Source organism: Triturus cristatus, chromosome 11 (genome assembly GCF_964204655.1).
Source record: "Triturus cristatus chromosome 11, aTriCri1.1, whole genome shotgun sequence".
Classification (NCBI taxonomy): Eukaryota; Metazoa; Chordata; class Amphibia; order Caudata; family Salamandridae; genus Triturus; species Triturus cristatus.
In genome coordinates this window covers 537,663,517-537,682,819 of record NC_140594.1, presented here as the reverse complement: position 1 = coordinate 537,682,819, position 19,303 = coordinate 537,663,517, and positions in this window count along the sequence as shown.

The window sequence follows — 19,303 nt, the reverse complement described above, 5'->3', positions numbered from 1 at the left end:
AGACAATTGAAAGACAATGGGTGAACCACCGTGAGTGGAAAATGTTTCGATATATAAAGAAAGCAGGATATACCACATGCTTTCCCATTCAGTTGTGAAAAAAGAATAAGTGTGTTGAACACAGAAACTCATGTGACTATGAATAGTCTGACCCTCGATAGATAATAGAGGTCCGAATGGTGTGGATGACTAAGATGAGTGGGGAGGACTGAGTAGATTCTAAAAAAAGAGTAGCACCATCAACAGACATTCATGAAATTAGACCCCATATATAGAATATACCCTGCAGTCTCAGTGACAATGTTGGCAGAATAAATACCTCAGCCAATCGTTTGGTGGCACTTGAGACGAAGTTGCCAAGCCTACATTTTTTTCCTCCACCTACTCTGTTCCATGAAGCAGCTTATTGTCTGAAATCAAAAAAAGAGGAAGTGACATAACCAAGCAGCCCGGAGACACCAGAGCAGATAAGTGATTTTATTTTCTGTTTATTGGGAGGGTGGAGGTGGGCGGAATTCCACCGAGTTTTTTAAAACTCTGTAGAACTCTGCAGTGTGCCATTCCACGTACTCTGCCCAGGGTTACCTCACACACCACTCACTAACCCATATAGCCAATATTACAATCCCTCACTCACACATACAGTCACTGATATACTCCAACACTTACCTACACTGCCTTTCACATATCCACTTACTTAACCCTATACCACTCACACATCCATTCACTCACTGACACGGCCATAGATATACTCAGTCACTTATACAATACTTAACTTACACTCACTAACCCATACACCTACACACTCATCCATGCAGGCAGTTACACACCCTCTCACCCATCCACACATATACTCATACACCTATATAGGTACTCAGGCAATCGATCAATCACCCATACACCCAGACATGTACCCACTCACTGACCCATACAACCACTTCGACACCTACTGACAGACTGACACATACATTCAGACAACCTAGTCAGTTATCCATACATTCGCTGAGACAACTGATCACTCACTCAGTTATGCACTAAATCATCCATACAGGCACTCATGCACCCACTGATTCATCAATACACCTTAGTGCATATATATTTAACACTCATAACATTTTTAGAAACACAATCACCGGATGATGTCATCAGTGATGTCATCAGTAATGTCATTTGAGATGTCATCAGTGATGTCACTGACCATGTCATAAGTGATGTAATATGTGAGGTTATGAACAGTGCATTGCAGGGGTGCTAGTTATAGTTAGTTCAGCTAACTATAGCTGCTCAATTTCTCTGGTTTATCAGCCTAACTAGAATGTCTCTGTAACCTTTGTTGTTTTTTGTGAATATCTAAGGTTTTTAAAGTATATTTCCTAACTATAACAGCCCTGTAAACTTTGGTTTTTCAGTGAATTTCTAAGGTATTCTAAATGACGATTCCTAAATATAACTTACCTGTATCCTTTGTTTTTTTTCAGTAGCAATGGTGTTTGCAAAATGGTGTGGAATGGGGGCGGGGCCTCTGACCAGCTCTCAGAAATCCCACTGTGTAGGACTTACAGAAAGTACTAGAAGGGCATCTTGTTCCCCAAGGTCCTTTAGCATCCAAGAGAACTTTATTCCCCAACCAGTAGTGTGACAGGAGATGCGTTTGCAGAATGGTGCAGAAAGAGGGTATGGCCTCCAAAGACATCTTAGCAAACTGATTGGATAGGACTTGCTGGAGTTAACAGGAGGGATAGTTGGCCCCCAAATACCCTCAATAGCCAAGGGAAAATCATCCTCCAACCAGTACTATGCCAGGATGCGCGTTTTCAGATTGGCGGAGAAAGTACGACTTTGATGATTACACAGGTAGTGCCTGTATGATTCTATGAGTGCCATTACCAAGGATAGACTGAGAATACCGGGTGTTTTTAACAAAGTGTAAAACACATGTGTTTACTTATTTTACACAAGGTTTCAGTATAGCTATTTAGTAAGATAGTAATTTAACTTTCTGTATTCATTTGTCAAAATAAATCAAAAATGCATTTTCCTTCTTCACAGAAACACCGGAGGTCGCAATGACATCAGTAGTCATGAATACAAATCACAAAGTGAAAACAGATATATAGACATATTTTAAATAGATTTTTGAGTCTTACTCTTCAGTAACATATTGGTTTAACTTAATTTTAACAACACATTTATAAAAAAGAACAGTTTAAAAAAATAACTCAGCATCTGAACTCACAAATAGAACATAACTACCAAACGCCCATCAAACTACCCATTGTTGCCCAAACTCATGGGCATTTAAAAACTGTTGCCAAACTAGTGCAATGCAAAATCTGAAAACATCACATGAGCGTGAAAGTAAGGAATATCATTGGATAAAATAGTGTTCTGTAAAATGAATAGGGAGTATACACTTACTCCTTTTTCTTGAATCTTCTTTTCAAGAGATTTATTGTGAGCAGGTGGTAGATTTTGGCTGGAGACATTTTTTTGATTAATGTGGGACGATTTTCATGTTATATCATCTTACAACTTATCATATAACACATCTCCAACTACTGATGAAGCAGAAGGAAGCTGGAGGACCATCTACATCAGAGGCAGCAGCAACAATTCCCGGCCAGAAAGTCCCTTCAGAGGGACAGACTACCACAACAGATATGGCTGCAGAGTTTTCAAGAATGGCCACGTATTGTATGGACTGTAGTGTTGTTGTAAGAGCTGGTGAGCAGTGTGTTACAGCTATTCGCAATGCTGCCAAAATTCATGCTTGGTAATTGTTTTCCCCCTTGTACATTTTTGGCACATTTCAGAGGATTAGTTCAAAGTGAGCAGCAAGAAGGCACGGCAAAGCTGAAGGGCCCTTGACTTTAATAGCAGCACAACAACACCGAAGCAGAGAGTCCATGCAAAAGTCCAATCTCAACTTAAAGATTTGGCTCAACAGTTTTCCCCGATGGCATCCTACTGCATGGATTGTGGAGTTGTAGTGAGTGTTGGAGAGCAGTCCATAACAGCCCTTTGAAATTCTTCACGGAATATTAAATGTTGATTTATTTTTATATTAGCAGGCATTTCATTATCTTACAAAACGGTGATCTAATATCTATGTGTTGTTCACTTTATTATCTTCAAATTTATGTAACCCTACTTACATACAACTTGCCATATAGACAAGATAAATCATGCCTCCACAGATAAATACACAGGTAACTTTTGCCAGTTATCAATATTTTCTTTTTCACTTTTTAAATATAAGTCAACAGTCTGTGTTTAAACCTTCTGGTAAGTGCATCAACAACATTTACAAACATGCCCTGTTTTTTTAGACAACACTGTGCTACATTTTGTAATCTCATCTTTAAAACTACAACTGTAATATATTTGTCTTGTTCTGAAACTCCTCCTCTTAACAGCTCCTCATTTTCCCTAGAATCTTGGTCAGGACCAAAGAAACGAAACTGCAAATCACCACAATCTTTTTCTACGTCTGCCACACTACCATGCAAACGTTCTCTATTCATTTCTTGTAAACATAATACAGCCTCCTACCTAAAGTTTGCATTGCTGAGTGGTATAACTTAATTTGTGTTTTAAACTTCGCCTTGGAAACAAACATAGAAATGTTCTTAATATGCAATGGATTGCTGTCTAATACTAGAAACACTACTACAATTCCACTTGTATACAGTACCCTGACTACGCCTTCCTTGTACCTCTTCTGCAATAACTTCTTCTACATTTCTAAGTACCATCACCTATTTCTCTAGAGGACTACCATTCTTCATTTCATAACATCGTCCTCTTTAATCAATAGCATGAACAAATCTGTTATCCAGGAGATACCTTTCTTCATTAAAGAAGACCTCTATACAGGAAGTGTGTATCCATTCTCCACTAAAAACTGTACACAATTACATCTATTTAGTAAACTTTTCGTCTGGCTTTGTCCCCTCATGCGCAACAATATTTTGTCGAGAGTCTTCATTCTATTAAGAATCAAAATGAAAAGCTTCCTCTTCAAAGCAAAGGCCTTATCAACTACTCTCTCAACTCGTTCTTTCAGTTTCACTGCATCTCTCCCTGTTCTACACTTTTTAAAATGTATAGCTAAATTTACAAGATAAAGCCATCTAAACACTCACTTGCAACCCATGCAGCTACTGAAATACTGAGGCACACGTGAAATGATGAAACACTCAGGCTCTACTCATGCACTCATCTGATTACACAGAGAGTACAATTCTAGTAAACTAATCACCCATATTGTTTAAAGACTACATATTCCTCAGTAAAACTTGTAAATACATGGGTTTGTGGTTGAATATATCAATACACCCTGGATGAGTAAATGAGTGCACAGGTAGTGCCTAGATGATTCCCTGACTATGTTATAACTCTGTGGGTCATTCCATATCTTCATACTTACTGCCTGCGTGTTTGCATAAGTATACCACTAGTATCTGGGTGTTTGGATGAGTGCATGAGTAGAGCCTGAATGATTAGACAAGTTTGTGTGACTAATGCTTCATTAATTCAATACGTGCATAGATATTGCTGGGATGATTAAAAGAGTGCAATTCTAGGGCCTGGATAATTGCAAGAGTGCATTCATAGTATATAGGTGATTTATGCAGTGCATGGATAGTGCATACATGATTGTTGAAGCCCATGCATAGCACATAGCCTATTGGATAAGTGGATGAATAGTATTTCAGTGATTGGATGCTGCCCAGTTCTTTTTGGTTGAGGAACAGGTTGTGCCTGGATGCTTAGATAACTACATGGGTAGTGCCTGGAGAATTGAATCGGTGCATCAATAGTGCCTGGATAATTAGATGAGTGCATGGCTAGTGTCTGAGTGACTGCATGATTCCATTGCTAAAACTTCAGAGGTTGGCTGAAAGTAAGTGTACTGCTAGGGTAATTGTATTAGTGCAAGCCTATTGCCTCAGTAATTAAATGATTGCATAGGCACTGCATGGGTGATAAGTTTACTAGAACGGTACTCTCTATGTAATTAGATAAGTTCATGAGCATAGCCTGAGTTTTTCATTAGTGCACATGTGCCTCAGTATTCGAATAACTTTATGGGTTGTAAGTGGGTGTTTATATGGCTGCATAGCTTCTGCACAAATGTTATGATTGCATAGTTACAGTCTTGTTAATTGCATACATCTATAGTTAGTATCTGAGTGATTAGATGAATGTATGGGCAGTGCCTGCATAGTTCATTGACTAAATCATTTCTTCCTGCCTGATTGCAAGAGTACATGTGTAGTGTCTAGGTAACTGAATAACTCCATGCATAGAGATCACTGATTTGATGACTACCTGAGTAGAGGCTGTGTGATTGCATGAGTGTCTGAATACAGCCTGACTGACTGTGAAAGTACCTTCAATACTGTTAGATACATGACACCTGTCACTATATCTCTGAGTTATTGGTTATATCCTTCTGTCAGTATCAAACTACCTGTTTTACTGTATATGTGCTTTTCTTCTAATCTATATGTGAGTGAAATCTAGGTATCACACTTGATATGTATTTGCAAACATGGTACTCTATAAACATACATTGCTTTGTTAATGAGCAGGCACGTGCATCACTAAGTTTCTAAAACGGAAAACAGCATTTTGAAATTTTTCAAAGCACAAAACCTTTTGCAAATGGCATACCTACATCATTTCTCAAGTACTTCTTCTGCTTCTAAAACATATATTCAGCATATATCATTCAAAAGTTTCACTCGAAATGAAGCTAGCACAAGAACTATCTAGGCATTCTGCAGTATTAACCTTCTCAATTTTAAACGAACCATGTTTAAAGAAAAACACCACCCTCACCATCTATATGAAATTTTCATCAGCCCTACTGAACATGGATCACCATGTAAAAATATATACAATTTCGGCTTCTGGGCCTTTTGGGAAAATAGGGAGAGGGGAACATGGCAGCCACTAGCTAGAGCGGTGGCGGACTCTCTCCACTCATAAGGAAAAAAAGCATTCTTGCGCTGTTTGGATGTAGCCGTATCAGTACAGGGGACCAGCGCTGTGCGTTGATTAGGCAATGGGTCTTTCTTTGGTTCCCGTTTTGATGTTTGCTCGGTCTCCCTCGCGGTCCTTGTTTCTACCTGAGTAAGACCTCGAACAGCAACCCGCGGTGACAGCAGAAGCAGCCAGCCCGCTGCGAGGTGGAAACTGGGCGGAGGCCACGCTACAGATCGCCAGAGGCCGGCGCATAGCAGCGAGGATCAGGTTCCAGGGAGGCAGGAGCTCTTTCCTCGCTTCGACAGTTTTCGACCGGGAGGTGGAGCCGAGAGATAGCAGCGGCAGTGGCACGGCTCCAGGTGATGCGTGGCGCCCCTCAAGACCATGGTAAGGAGGAGGAGGAAGGGGGCACTGGGACACACTCCAAAGTGGGGCAAGAGTGACCGTAGAGTACCACAGACCCCAGGGGGTACGGGGAGCTGGGAGAACTGGGAGAATCAGGGGAGCCTGAAAAAAACACAATTCAGAATAACAAACTGAATAGATATAAATTAAGGAGCTGAGGTCTCTGGGAGCAGGACTCGTCTCCCACTGAGGTTCCACCTGAAGTGCTTACCCTATCAACCTTGCAGCCCTACCTAAAACCTTCAATTTATGGACCCGCATTGCAAAAGAAAAAGCTGCAAGTAGACAAATTGCCACCCACAGTAAGGAAAAAAGTCATCAGAAGCAAACAAAGTTAGCAGAATAAACTGGCCAGCTCCAGGGTTACCCCTTCTTTGCGTACATATTTTAAGGTGCAAGCACAGGAACACACTCAAGTCTCCATCGATTCAAGTGCTCCCATTGCTTATACTCTTGAGAATAGTGCCAGCTTCACCCACAAGATTCCAGACAGTGCCGGTGACCCCACAAATACAAAAGTAGTTGTAATGGAGGTAAGAAGCGATACCATCCCATTGGAAAATAGTTTCTCTCCATTAGCAGAAATTGAGTCTATGCAAATGACAAATGTCCTAGAACAAGACTCAACTCAGCAAGGTTCAACTAGCCTCAGCCCTGCCCCTGGACCTTCCCCTAGTCCTTCTCCTGGCCCCAGGCGAACCCATAGCTTGGATACCTTACGGAGTCAACTGCCCGAGCAGGGAGAGGGTGGGAGAAAGCAAGGCTTAGGCTCTAGCTCTTCGATGCACCCCTCCACCGAGACTTTGCTATCTACCCTGATATCAGAGATGAGAGAGAAATTTGCTGTATCGAAGAACAACCAACAAAAGATCCAAGGGGTTTGCGAAACACTAGAACAAAAATGTAATGAAATAGTGGGAAGAGTGGAAGCAGTGGAAGCAACGGTAGAAGGTATCTCAAAACAAGTAGAGAAAAACACATCGGAGATCCTGAGTTTAAAACAGAAAGATAGTGTACTGACAGACAATTTAGAGAATAACGCCAGAAGGAACAATATCAGAATCTTAAATATTCCAGAAGATCTTGAGGGAGGAGGCATGAGGTCCATTGTTATTAATCTTCTAAACGAGCTTCACCCAGAGATTGAGAAACAGTCCCTTGAAAACGACATCCAAAGAGTCCACCGAGATCCCTTTACTAAAAGACCCTGGAAAAAAAAATCCTAGAAAAGTTTTAGTAAACTTCAAAACTTACTTAATCAAAGAAAAGATTCTAGCAGGGGGTCTCAGTATGGGAATATACAACAAGGGGGACTGGTCTTTCCGCATTAGGTCAGACATTTCACGTACCACACAGGATAGGCAGTGGGAGCTGGGAAGATATATACAGGAACTGAAGAGCCTGGGCGCCACTGCAAAAATACAATTTTCCGCCTTCCTGAAGGTCATGTGGAAAAATAAAATGTATAACTTCAGGGATCTACACGAAGTTAGCTCCTGGATAGACCAGATTAAGAGCACATCCAATTGAGAAATCATTAAGTTCCTTTGTCCATCTTGAGAGGGAGAGGGTCTGAAATGGAGGTACCCAAGTACGCCTCCAGAGTTGAGGGAGGGTTCCCCAGGGTGGGAAAGGGTAGGGGGGTACAGAAATAAAAATAAAAAACAAAAAGCACAGGGGTGTTTTTAAAGCACAGGGTGGGGGAGCATATGGGAAAAAAAACAAAGAAAAATTCCTCATTCATAAATAAAACTTCTGAAATTTTAATTCAGTCACAGGAATCATACCTAAACAAATTACTTTTCTATGACAGATTCGGGTAGATCACAAAATCGAAAAATCTTATCTTGGAACGTGAATGGGCTCAGATTTTTCTCCAGAAGAAGAAAAATTTTAGAATATCTGTGTCTTGTAAATTATGATCTTTTGCTCATTCAGGAATCACACCTATGCAAAGAAGATTGGGTAGAGATACTTAGAAAAATAAAAAATGGATAGAGCATTGCATCTATACAACGCAGACTTCTTCCACGAAAGGATTTGCTATTATTTTCAAAAAAACAACTCAAGCAATCCTTGGGAATGTCACCGTAGATTCACATGGCAGGTGGGCAAATGCCAAGGCAAAAATCAACAGCTCTTGGTTTACCTTTGTTTGCTATTATGGTCCCAATATGGACGACCCGACCAATCTACAATCTTTATTTCTCCATCTAGTAGACGTAAACGATCCCATTATAATGGGAGGGGATTGTAATGAAGTCCTAGATCCCATTCATGACTCCTGGACATATGGGGAGTAAAGAGATACAACTCTGGGACATCAGGGGGAAATTTTACCTTCCACTACTAAAAATGTGGTCATCGATCTAGGATTGACTTCTTCCTAGCAGATCGTACCGCTAGTAAGGCCACGATTAACGTTACTCATCTTCCAGAAGACTTATCTGATCATTCGGCTGGCCTATTGGAAATTGCTCTACCTAAGAGTTTCTCCCCGCGTAGATGGACACTAAACCGCACAATACTCCTCGAACCATTAGTTATTGATAGATTAAAAAAAGATACAACTAAATTCTTTTTAATTAATACAAATTCTGAATCACTTCATATAGTTTGGGATACATATAAAGCCTTTTTAAGAGGCTTAATAACCTCTCTCTCAATAGCTCAAAACAAAAAAAAGAGAGAGGAAATCAAATCATTAGAATCAACAATACTTTTGAAGCAGGCGGCACTAGAACATGCGCCAAACGACCCAAACAATATACAAAAACAATCCATAGCTAAAAACAAATTAGCGGATCACTTAGAAGCAATAACTAAAAGAAAATGGGAAACAAGCAGGCTGTCTCACCATGAGTATGGAGAGGGATGTGGCAAATTCCTCGCGTGGAAAGCTAAAGCAGACCACGCCAGGAATATGGTGAAGAGTCTCAAGTGCCCAACCACTGGTAGAACCATCTCACAGGACACAGAGATTGAGGAGGCTTTTGCTTGTTTTTTCCTAAATCTCTACTCGGAAGACCTAACCCCGAGGGAAGAGCATATTGAAGTTTTTCTTTCAGGCTTACAACTTCTCACATTACCAGACTCTGACAGAGATAACCTGAGTAACCCAATTACTCTAGAAGAAGTTTTACAGATCATCAAACCCCTAAAGAAAGGAAAAGCTACGAGTCCTGATTCTATCCCAAATGAAATATATAATATTCTAAAAGAAGAATTAGCACCATTCATGCTCCAACTATTTAATTCAGCTTTTATATCTGCTTTGGAGCTCCCCTCGTCCTGGAATTAAGCCACTATCACCATCATTTTAAAACCAAATAAAGATCCACAGGCTTGTGAATCGTACAGGCCTATTTCCCTTCTGAACTGTGACCATAAAATATACACTCCGATTCTAACTAAAAGGTTGGACCAAGTAGCAGGGTCTATAATCCACCCAGATCAGAAGGTCTTCATGAAGGGGAGGAACCTACATGAATTAACCCATGATCTTATTGGAGCAATTGACCTGGCGAACTTATATGAGATTCCATTAGTAATTATAACATTCGACGCAGCAAAAGCCTTCGATGGGGTCAGCTGTCCCTTCCTAATCAAAGTGATCCAGCGTTTTAATCTAGGAGAAACTTATGTAACTGCAGTGAGGGCCCTGTACAAAAGTCCATCTGCCAGGGTACTCGTTAATGGTGAACTAACAGAACAAATTAAAATTTCCCGAGGGACCCGACAGGGTTGTCCCCTCTCACCCCTTTTGTTCAATATGTGGTGAAGGCACTGCTGAGCATACCTTACAACAATGATGAAGCACCTTTATAGGACCCTCCAGGCACCCCGGTATGCCTAATGGATGCACTCGCACTTCCCCTACGTAATTCTGGGATACTTAAGTGGGGGCAGGTAATTGTGGACACTGATCTGATTCCATGGCAGTGCCTCACCGAACTATCAAACAACTCGGTTTCAAAATGTAAGTACTATCAGATCTCGAGCTGGTTAAAATCCATAGGGAAGGAGACAGTAGGGAACCGTGATCTGGTGAATGGGATTTGTACTAGATCTACAAAACAGAAAGAGGTGGCAGCATGGTACTGGCTGATGATTGAGACCGGGGAGGAAAGGCTGAATCCTATTCTCAGAGAGCTGGAAGAAGGGCCTGCCGGGTGAAGACCTCGAAACTTTAGGGCAAGTATCTATGTCTATCCTGTGGTCATATGTGAAAGGTGCACCTTTAAAGAGAAACCATCTTTTCATTGTCCACAAGGCTTACTGGATGCCGCAGAAACTATCAAAGATGGGGAACGGAGTGACAAAGAAGTGCCCGAAGTGTGATGAGAATAACGTGAACGAGGTCCAAATGTTCTGGCAGTGTCCTTCAATTCAGCTATCCTGGAATCATGTAAGTAAGATCATCTCCGATATTATGGGCAGAGAGGTTGGGTTGACTGGAACCTCAGTCATTTTTGGTGTGATTCCAAGTGAGATGGAAAATGTAATATTCTCTAGAAACCAGACCAGAAGGCGCTCTTTTTTGTCTTGATACTTCTGGCGCGAAGGGAGATATGTGTAAAATTGATTCTCCCTTCTCCCCTCACAAAAATTTAATGGATTGGCTCAGTACAGCAAATCTCACAACTTGATCGAGTAAATAAACGAGTTAAAAAAACAAAATTTTGGGATCTGTGGGACACCTGGTTTGCAACATATGTTTCAAGCTTCTCTTAATAATAAAATGTGTACAATTTCCCTTTACAATTTCCTTTTTTGATGGGTATAATATTTCGAATTTTATCTGTCCTTCTTCTCCCTCTCTATCTGGGTATTTGGCCTTTTCCGTTCCTTTTTTTCTGTAAGAAATATAATCTATACATTTACCGGTCCAATGATTACAAACTTGCTCTGCAGGCCGTTATGACGGAATCTCAGATAAGCTTATTGATACTAGCCTGTAGAAGAACATGGGCCACGGTCAACCAACGCAGGTCACTCTGACAATTGACCCCGGGGTATAATTTACCCATCCTTCAGTACGGAGTGCCCGGGTGTCCTTTTGTCCTTTTATTGGTTTGACTGGCCACATCTTCTTGAATTCAGAACATCCCTTCATGAATGAAGACAAAAAAATAAAAAAAATATATATATAGGGCAGTTGAATATTTCTTGTCAAGTAGAGCCATACATTTTGAGCAACATAACAAAATGCTCTACAACATGCTGTCATTCTGCCTAAACAATAATATGTTTACCATCAACAATCAAATGTACCACCAAATTCAGGGAGTTGCGATGGGGGCCAGCTTTTCCCCCAGCTATGCCTGTTTATTCATGGGCTGGTGGGAGGAGCTGGTCCTCATGAGGCAACATGAACACACATTTAAGACACATATTGTGAGTTGGCTTAGATTCATAGACAATTTATTTATTATATGGGAAGGAAGTGAACGAAATGCATTAGAATTCATAGAACATCTTAATGAAAATAATGTTAATTTAAGATTTACTCATAATATAAGCAGTGTACAAGTTACATTTTTAGATGTGCAAATCAAAATAGTAAACAACAAATTAACTACTACTCTGTTTAGGAAATCGACTGCAGGCAACACACTACTTCATGCAACCAGTGCACACCCAACTCACCACATCAACAGCATCCCTTATGGGGAAATGCTACGTATACGCCGTATATGCAGCGAAGAGGAAGAAGTAGATAAAATGCAGACAGAATGCTGCAATTGTTTCCTAGCAAGAGGATATAAGAGTAATGTAATTGAAGCAGCCATACTTAAATCTAAACAGAAAGCTAGAATAGACCTACTATAATATAGGAATAAGCCTGAAGATAAAAACAAAGTATCAGATCCAATCAGACTTATTTTAGGTTCCTCTAAGCAAGAAAAACAACTTCACACCATCATCAGACGTAATTGGCCATTAATAAAAGATGATCCTATTATAGGGAAGCTTATAACGAAAAACCCCTCTATAACATTTAGAAAGACCACTAGCATGGGCAATGCGTTAGTAAAAAGTATCCCGGAGGATCTGAGTACAACAACATGGTTATCTGCTAGGAAAGGATTCTTTAAATGCACCACCTGCAAAGCTTGCCAGCAGGGTGTAATCACCAGCTCCTATTGCACTGCATTTGATGACAAAAAACATTTAATCAAACAACATCTAACTTGCAAAACTGAGTTTACAGTGTATGTGTTGGAATGCAGTTGCAACCTCAAATATATAGGGAGCACCAAACTGGCAGTGTACAAAAGAATCTTACAACACATGAGGGCCATTACCAATATTGATGTTACATACCCAGTTGCGAGACATTTTAAAGTGTTTCATCACAATAATCTTAAAGACCTCAGATATTTTGCTTTAGATTCAGTACCGCCACATAAAAGAGGCGGTGATCGTGAGGGCAAATTACGACGACTGGAAACTAGATACATCCTAGAATTTGATTCAAAGCATCCTAGAGGCCTTAACACAACGGAAGACTTGCACACGTACATATAAATGTTACTTTTAATCTTCTTAGAAAAGAGTAGGATATTATTTTATTTTATATTCCTAACTACTAAGATATAGGTTGCACTGCAAAACATCATTCAGAAAGGGATATACTAGATTGCTGGATCTGTGCCTATTTGGAAAATGGAAATGTCGGGATGATAGGATTTTTTAGGAGTGGAATGGATAGGCTAATCAGAGTTGTGATTATAAAATTGGATTTTACAATATTTATATATTTTTCTATATATTTATATATTTATAATTGTATATCGAATATTTTATGAATATGTTCAATAATGTGCATCATATTTATTACATGTATTTATTATATGTATTTATTTGTATTATTAATTCATTATATCACACTCATATAATCATAAATATGTCAGGACATGGATTCCAACACACTATATGGAGATAAATTCTCTAACCATACCCTGGACATTCGCCCTTTTAAACCTTCCAAACCCTCTTAACCTATTCATGGGGTTTTATCCTTAATTTTAAACTATAGCTGCTACAATTATATTATAACCATTATTTACACAGCCAAGATGATATTTTGACATTAGATTTTGGTATATATTTAAAAATGGTATTGTTTTTATTGATAATGCCATATATTTCCATTTTTATATATATTAGGTTGTATATAATATTTCAACCAACATATATTATCATGGCCACGCACAGCACTTTAATGAATTTCTAGCAATTAGAAATTCTGCACAATTTTGCACACTTTTTTCTATACTATGTATTATTTCTTTTCTTTTTTGAATTATTCATGTAATCACATTAGCCATTTTTGCACATGTAAATTTTAGATATAGAGAACAATGGAATGTATCATTAACGACAGCTGAGTTCGCATTGAAGCATTTATTGAGTGATAAACTCAAATACAGAGGGTGCAGTTTTTATAATTTTAGAAATACGTACTACCTTGTTTGTTTATTACAATCATGGATGTTCTAGGTATTAAAAACAATATGCTAAAGCATTAACCACTATATATGTATTTATACGTCGAAAACAGAATTTAATCTGATAGTATTTTGTTCATGTCTATTGTTTACTAATGAAGAACTAGCACTTTAAAAATGGCTCTCACAGTCCAGAGCGTGTCATGTGATCAAGGCCGAGGGATGGCCGAAACGCGTCATGGCGGGCTAACTGGTGGTGTACAACAAATAAACTAATATAGAAGCACAGATTTGGGTCCACACTTGTCTATTTTCTGGGAGAAAGCAGTGGTACGAGGAGTTTGGACATATATATATATATATATATATATATATATATATATATATATATATATATATATATATATATATTATCTACCGGCGGTCGCCAGTAGATAGTTATAGTTAGGATCGTGTTTCCATAGGAAATCCCAAAATTCAATTTTGAATAACTTTGGCGCTGGTTGACGAATCCTCGCGAAATTTTCAAAACCAATGGGGCACTCCGCTCAGCTCCTACCCTGAAAGTCTCGGGGTGATTAGTCAAGCGGGGGCCGAGAAAAAAGGGGGGTCCCAAAACGCAGTTTCCTCATGCATTTTTCCATAGGACCTTTAGTCGAAGGTACAGCCCGAAAGGCTGAACAGAATTACTTGAAATTTGGCAGAGAGGTTGTCCTCAGGTCAGGGAAGTGCCTTTTGCAGGTCTGGTGTCAATCTGTTCAGTATTTCCTGAGAAAATAGCATTTAAAAGCATATAAATAGCTATACGCGCGCACGGTGCGCGCATGTGCGCGCACGGTGCCGTGCGCGAGCGAAATTCTGATTGGTTGTAAGATGTCGGTAAACATTCGAATCGGTCGAAATCAGGAAGTGTCGGCCGCCATTTTGTCTCTCGCACTGAAAAGGAAAGGGGGAAAAAAGGTGGAAAACGTGAAAAGGGGGCAGGGAAGAGTGTTCCTGACCCCTTAGCCTTTGTCAGGGGATCACAGAAGGACCCCCAAGGTGAAAAAAAACATTTAATATTATATTGAAAAAAACGTGGGGTGCGCGCAGCGCACCGTGCGCCCAAAGAGCGCGCACGGTGCGCGCAGCGCGGGATGCGCGCACGGTGAAAAACCTTGAAAAAAAACAACAATTTATAAATACATAACTTAGCATTTCAAAAAATGTACAAATTCACTTAAAAAACCATAGGTTTCACACACGTTATAGTTAGGAATTAGCATTTAAAAAACCTTGCAAATTCACTTAAAAAAACCATAGGTTTCACACACGTTATAGTTAGGTGGATATTTCACTCGTAAAAAAACAATGAAATTCCCCCGTTATAGTTAGTTCAGATAACTATAACTCGTGCGACCGCCACTCTCTCACAAGGATGATGTCATCAGTGATGTCATGAGTGATGCCACTGACCATGTCATGAGTGATGTAATATGTGACGTCATAAGCAGTGGATTGCGGGCGTGCGAGTTATAGTTATCTGAAACTCTGCATCTGGTCTTATGTGTAGCAGCCAACTCAACAGCTCTAGTCAGAGCCACCCTAGTACCCAAAATATTGTCAAGTTTTTTCTTTAGTTTTTGAGGATCTTCGCGACGATGTTGCGATCTCTGCTGACATGTCGGGAAAACGGAAAACAAAAGCAGACATTCAATGACCACCAACACACCCAAAAATAAATATAAAAAAATCCATTCTCAACATTTCCCCCACATATTACTATTCATACTTCTTTCAAAGCATGTTTAAACTCATATTTGTGTACAAAGCTTCTTTAAAAACCTTCTTTCAGACCTATTTCTAATTTTTCCAGTTATTCGGGACGTCGCAATGACGTTAACGTCAACGATCACGCCTTTTCCATAAAGTCTAAAACACATATATTCACACATACTACAGTATTTTACTCACTAGGGGTTTATTACAGTATTCTCTAAAGTCATGTTTCTATAAAAACCACCTGTAAAACCTAATTTATTTTTTTGCAGTGCCTATGGAGACCGTGATGACATGGGTAATCGCGATACCCATGGACACGTCATGAAAACAGAAAACAAAAGCAGACATTCAATGGCCACCAACACATCCAAAAATAATATGTAAAAAAATCCATTCTAAACATTGCCCTACACATATTACTATATACATACTTCTTTCAAAGCATGTTTAAACTCATATTTTTGTACTAAATTTCTTCAAAAACTATCTTTCAGACCTATTTTCCATTTTTCACGGGTATTCGAGACGTCGCAATTACGCTGTTAACTGCGATGATCGCTCCTTGTCCATAAAGTGAAAAGTCATATATGCACACATATTACAGTATTTTACACACTAGAAGTTTATCACTGTACACTTCAAACTCATGTTTTTCTAGTGTATTTCTAGAACAACCATCTCTAAAACCTATTTTCTAATTTCTCTGTGAGGCCGGAGATCATGATGACATTGGTAAACGCGATCCCCGCAGTTACGTCGCCAAAGCAGAAAGAAAAAGCAGGAATTCAATAGCCAATACTACATGAAAAAATTATAACTGTATAATTAATTCAAACATCACAGTACATAACTCACCATATAAATAACTGTACAAAAACATTTATCAATATCTCTATAACAATGCCTATTAATGATTCATTGAAATATTTTTTCATATTTTCATTAATCTTCACGACGACGTCGGTAATCGCGATGTCCCTGTGATGGTACACGGGGTGGGGGGCGCAGTGGCAGCTGCAGAGTCGTCACGAATATCGCGCACAAATTTAATAAAACAATTTTTGACACATAACTAGTGGTACTAACACCCCCATTTTTCAACCTTGAGGTCAGTGTATCTCAACCTTGATCCCTTATGTGGCTTTTCACACAGATGTTCAACTCCGGGAACCGTTCTCTAGCGATAAAATGGCAGCCACAACTTTCTGTTCAGGTTGCGTCCAGCCAATCAGAACATTTCCGTTGGCACGTACATTCGCGATTCATCGCAAAACCACAGCGAAATAGCCGCGGCCAGAGATATCACTATCATTTTAAGCATACATAGTTCAAAGCCCTACGCATTTCGACGCGCCTGCGTCTTGTTCACAGGCATCAGCATGTCACCTAGGGCAAAAAGAGTGAAAGTTCAAGTCCCCTTTTTTGGGAATTTTACTCAATTTAAACATTTGTAATGCCCTTCAAGATGCAGGAGCGTCAAAACGCGAAGGGCTTTGAACTATTCAGGACACCCTGTGCCGGTTGCCGAAATAAAGGATACTGCTTCAAAATAGAGGTATTGGCCTGGTTCTTGAGTGCGCTCTAAAACGGTGAGGCAACCTTGTTTGATATATTATATATATATATATATATATATATATATATTCACTGAAAAAACCATAGGTTTCAGGGACGTTATAGTTAGTTGGTCATTTCATTCGTACAAAAACAGAGAAGTTTGAACGTTATAGTTAGTAGAGCTAACCATAAGTCACGCCCCCGCAATGCACTGCTGATGACATTACATATTACCTCAGTCATGACATGGTCAGTGACATCACTCATGACATCATTGATGATGTCTCAAATGACATCACTGATGACATCACTGATAACATCATCCAGTGAATGTGTGTTTTAGTAAAGTTTAAATATTTTTTATATATGTTACTACCAAGGTGTATTGAAGAATGAGGTGGTGTATAAGTGTCTGGGTGGAGGATTTAATAGGTGTGTGACTGACTGTATAAGTTAGTGATTAAATGTCTCTTACTGAATGCATGGGTTAGTGACTAAACTGTGTGAATGTCTGTATCAGTCTCTCAGTTGTTGTATAAGCTGCTGCATGAGTTGATGATTAGGTACATGAATGTCTATATGGGTTACTTATTGGTAGCATAAGTATTTGTATGGGTGGCTTAGTGTTTGTGAGTGTAGGTAGGTGGGCGGTGTGTGACTTTCTGCCAACATGTGGAAGTGGCTAATTTACTGGGTGTATGGGTTCAATATTGCATGTGGAAATAGCTGTTTCGGTGAGTGAGGGTGTGTATCAGTGTGTTGGTGAGTGAATGTATATCTCACTGGTATATGTGTGAGTAACTACATATGTGAAAGGCAGTGTATGTGAGTGTTGGAATATATAAATGACTCTATGTGATAGTGAGTAATTGGGAGAGTGGCTGTATAAATGAGTGTGTGCTTGTGTCAGTGATTGTATAAGAGAGTACGTTTATGTTAGTATCTATATGAATAGGTTAGATAGTGAATGTATAACTGTATAGGTGAGTAAACTGCAGTGTTATAGATTCTTTACATGACTAGCTAGGTGTGTCAATAACTCTATGGATGAGTGATGGTGTATGAGTGTTTGTATAGGTGTATGAGTACATATAAGTGATGTATTGATGAGTGACTGCATGTATGAGTTACTGTATGGGTGAATGAATGAAGTTGGGTATATAACTAGGAAGTAGTCAGTGGGTATATAGTAACTGCTATTGATTTGTCTATGGTTTAGAACATTTTAGAAAATTTTAGAGTGGGTGTATCAAAGGTTATATTAGGGTGTAAAGAGGTGCATCAGATTATCATGTGGATAATGTCATCAGTGATGTCATCAGTAATGTTATTTGAGACGTCATCAGTGATGTCATGAGTGATGTAATATGTGACGTCATCAGCAGTGCATTGTGGGGGCGCGAGTTATAGTTAGCTCTACTAACTATAACATTCAAATTTCTCTGTTTGTGTACGAGTGAAATGACCAACTAAATGACCAACTAACTATAACGTCCATGAAACCTATGGTTTTTTCAGTGAATTTCAAAGGTTTTTTAAATGCTAATTTCTAATTATAGCGTCCCTGAAACCTATAGTTTTTTCAGTGAATTTCAAAGGTTTTTTAAATGCTAATTTCTAACTATAACATCGGTGAAACCTATGGTTTTTTCAGGGAATTTCAAAAGTTTTGTTAATGATAATTTCTAACTATAACGTCTGTAAAACCCATGGTTTTTTTCATTGAATTTCAAAGGTTTTTTTAAATGTTAATTTCTAATTATAATGTTCATTAAACCTATAGTTTTTTCAGTGATTTTAAATTATCATTCAATTTTCAACCTGGTTAAAACAGCCAATATCACCAGTTTTCCAGCAATAGCTCCCACCCAAAAAAATAACCACAAATGAGAGCAACAACTAACGCAAATAATATGCAGAGTAGGAGTTCCTGTACAAAAATAACACAAACACCACTTCCCGATATTTTCAACGAGCAGCTAAATCTGCAGAACGTTCCAAAAACAGACGATAAGCTGCGTTAGCAGTAGGAATGTAACATCTGCCTTTTACTGGTGTAAAGTAGGATGACTACCTACAGTGTGAAAGGGAGGCCAGCCCAGAATCACATCTGAAGACCAACACATGTCATA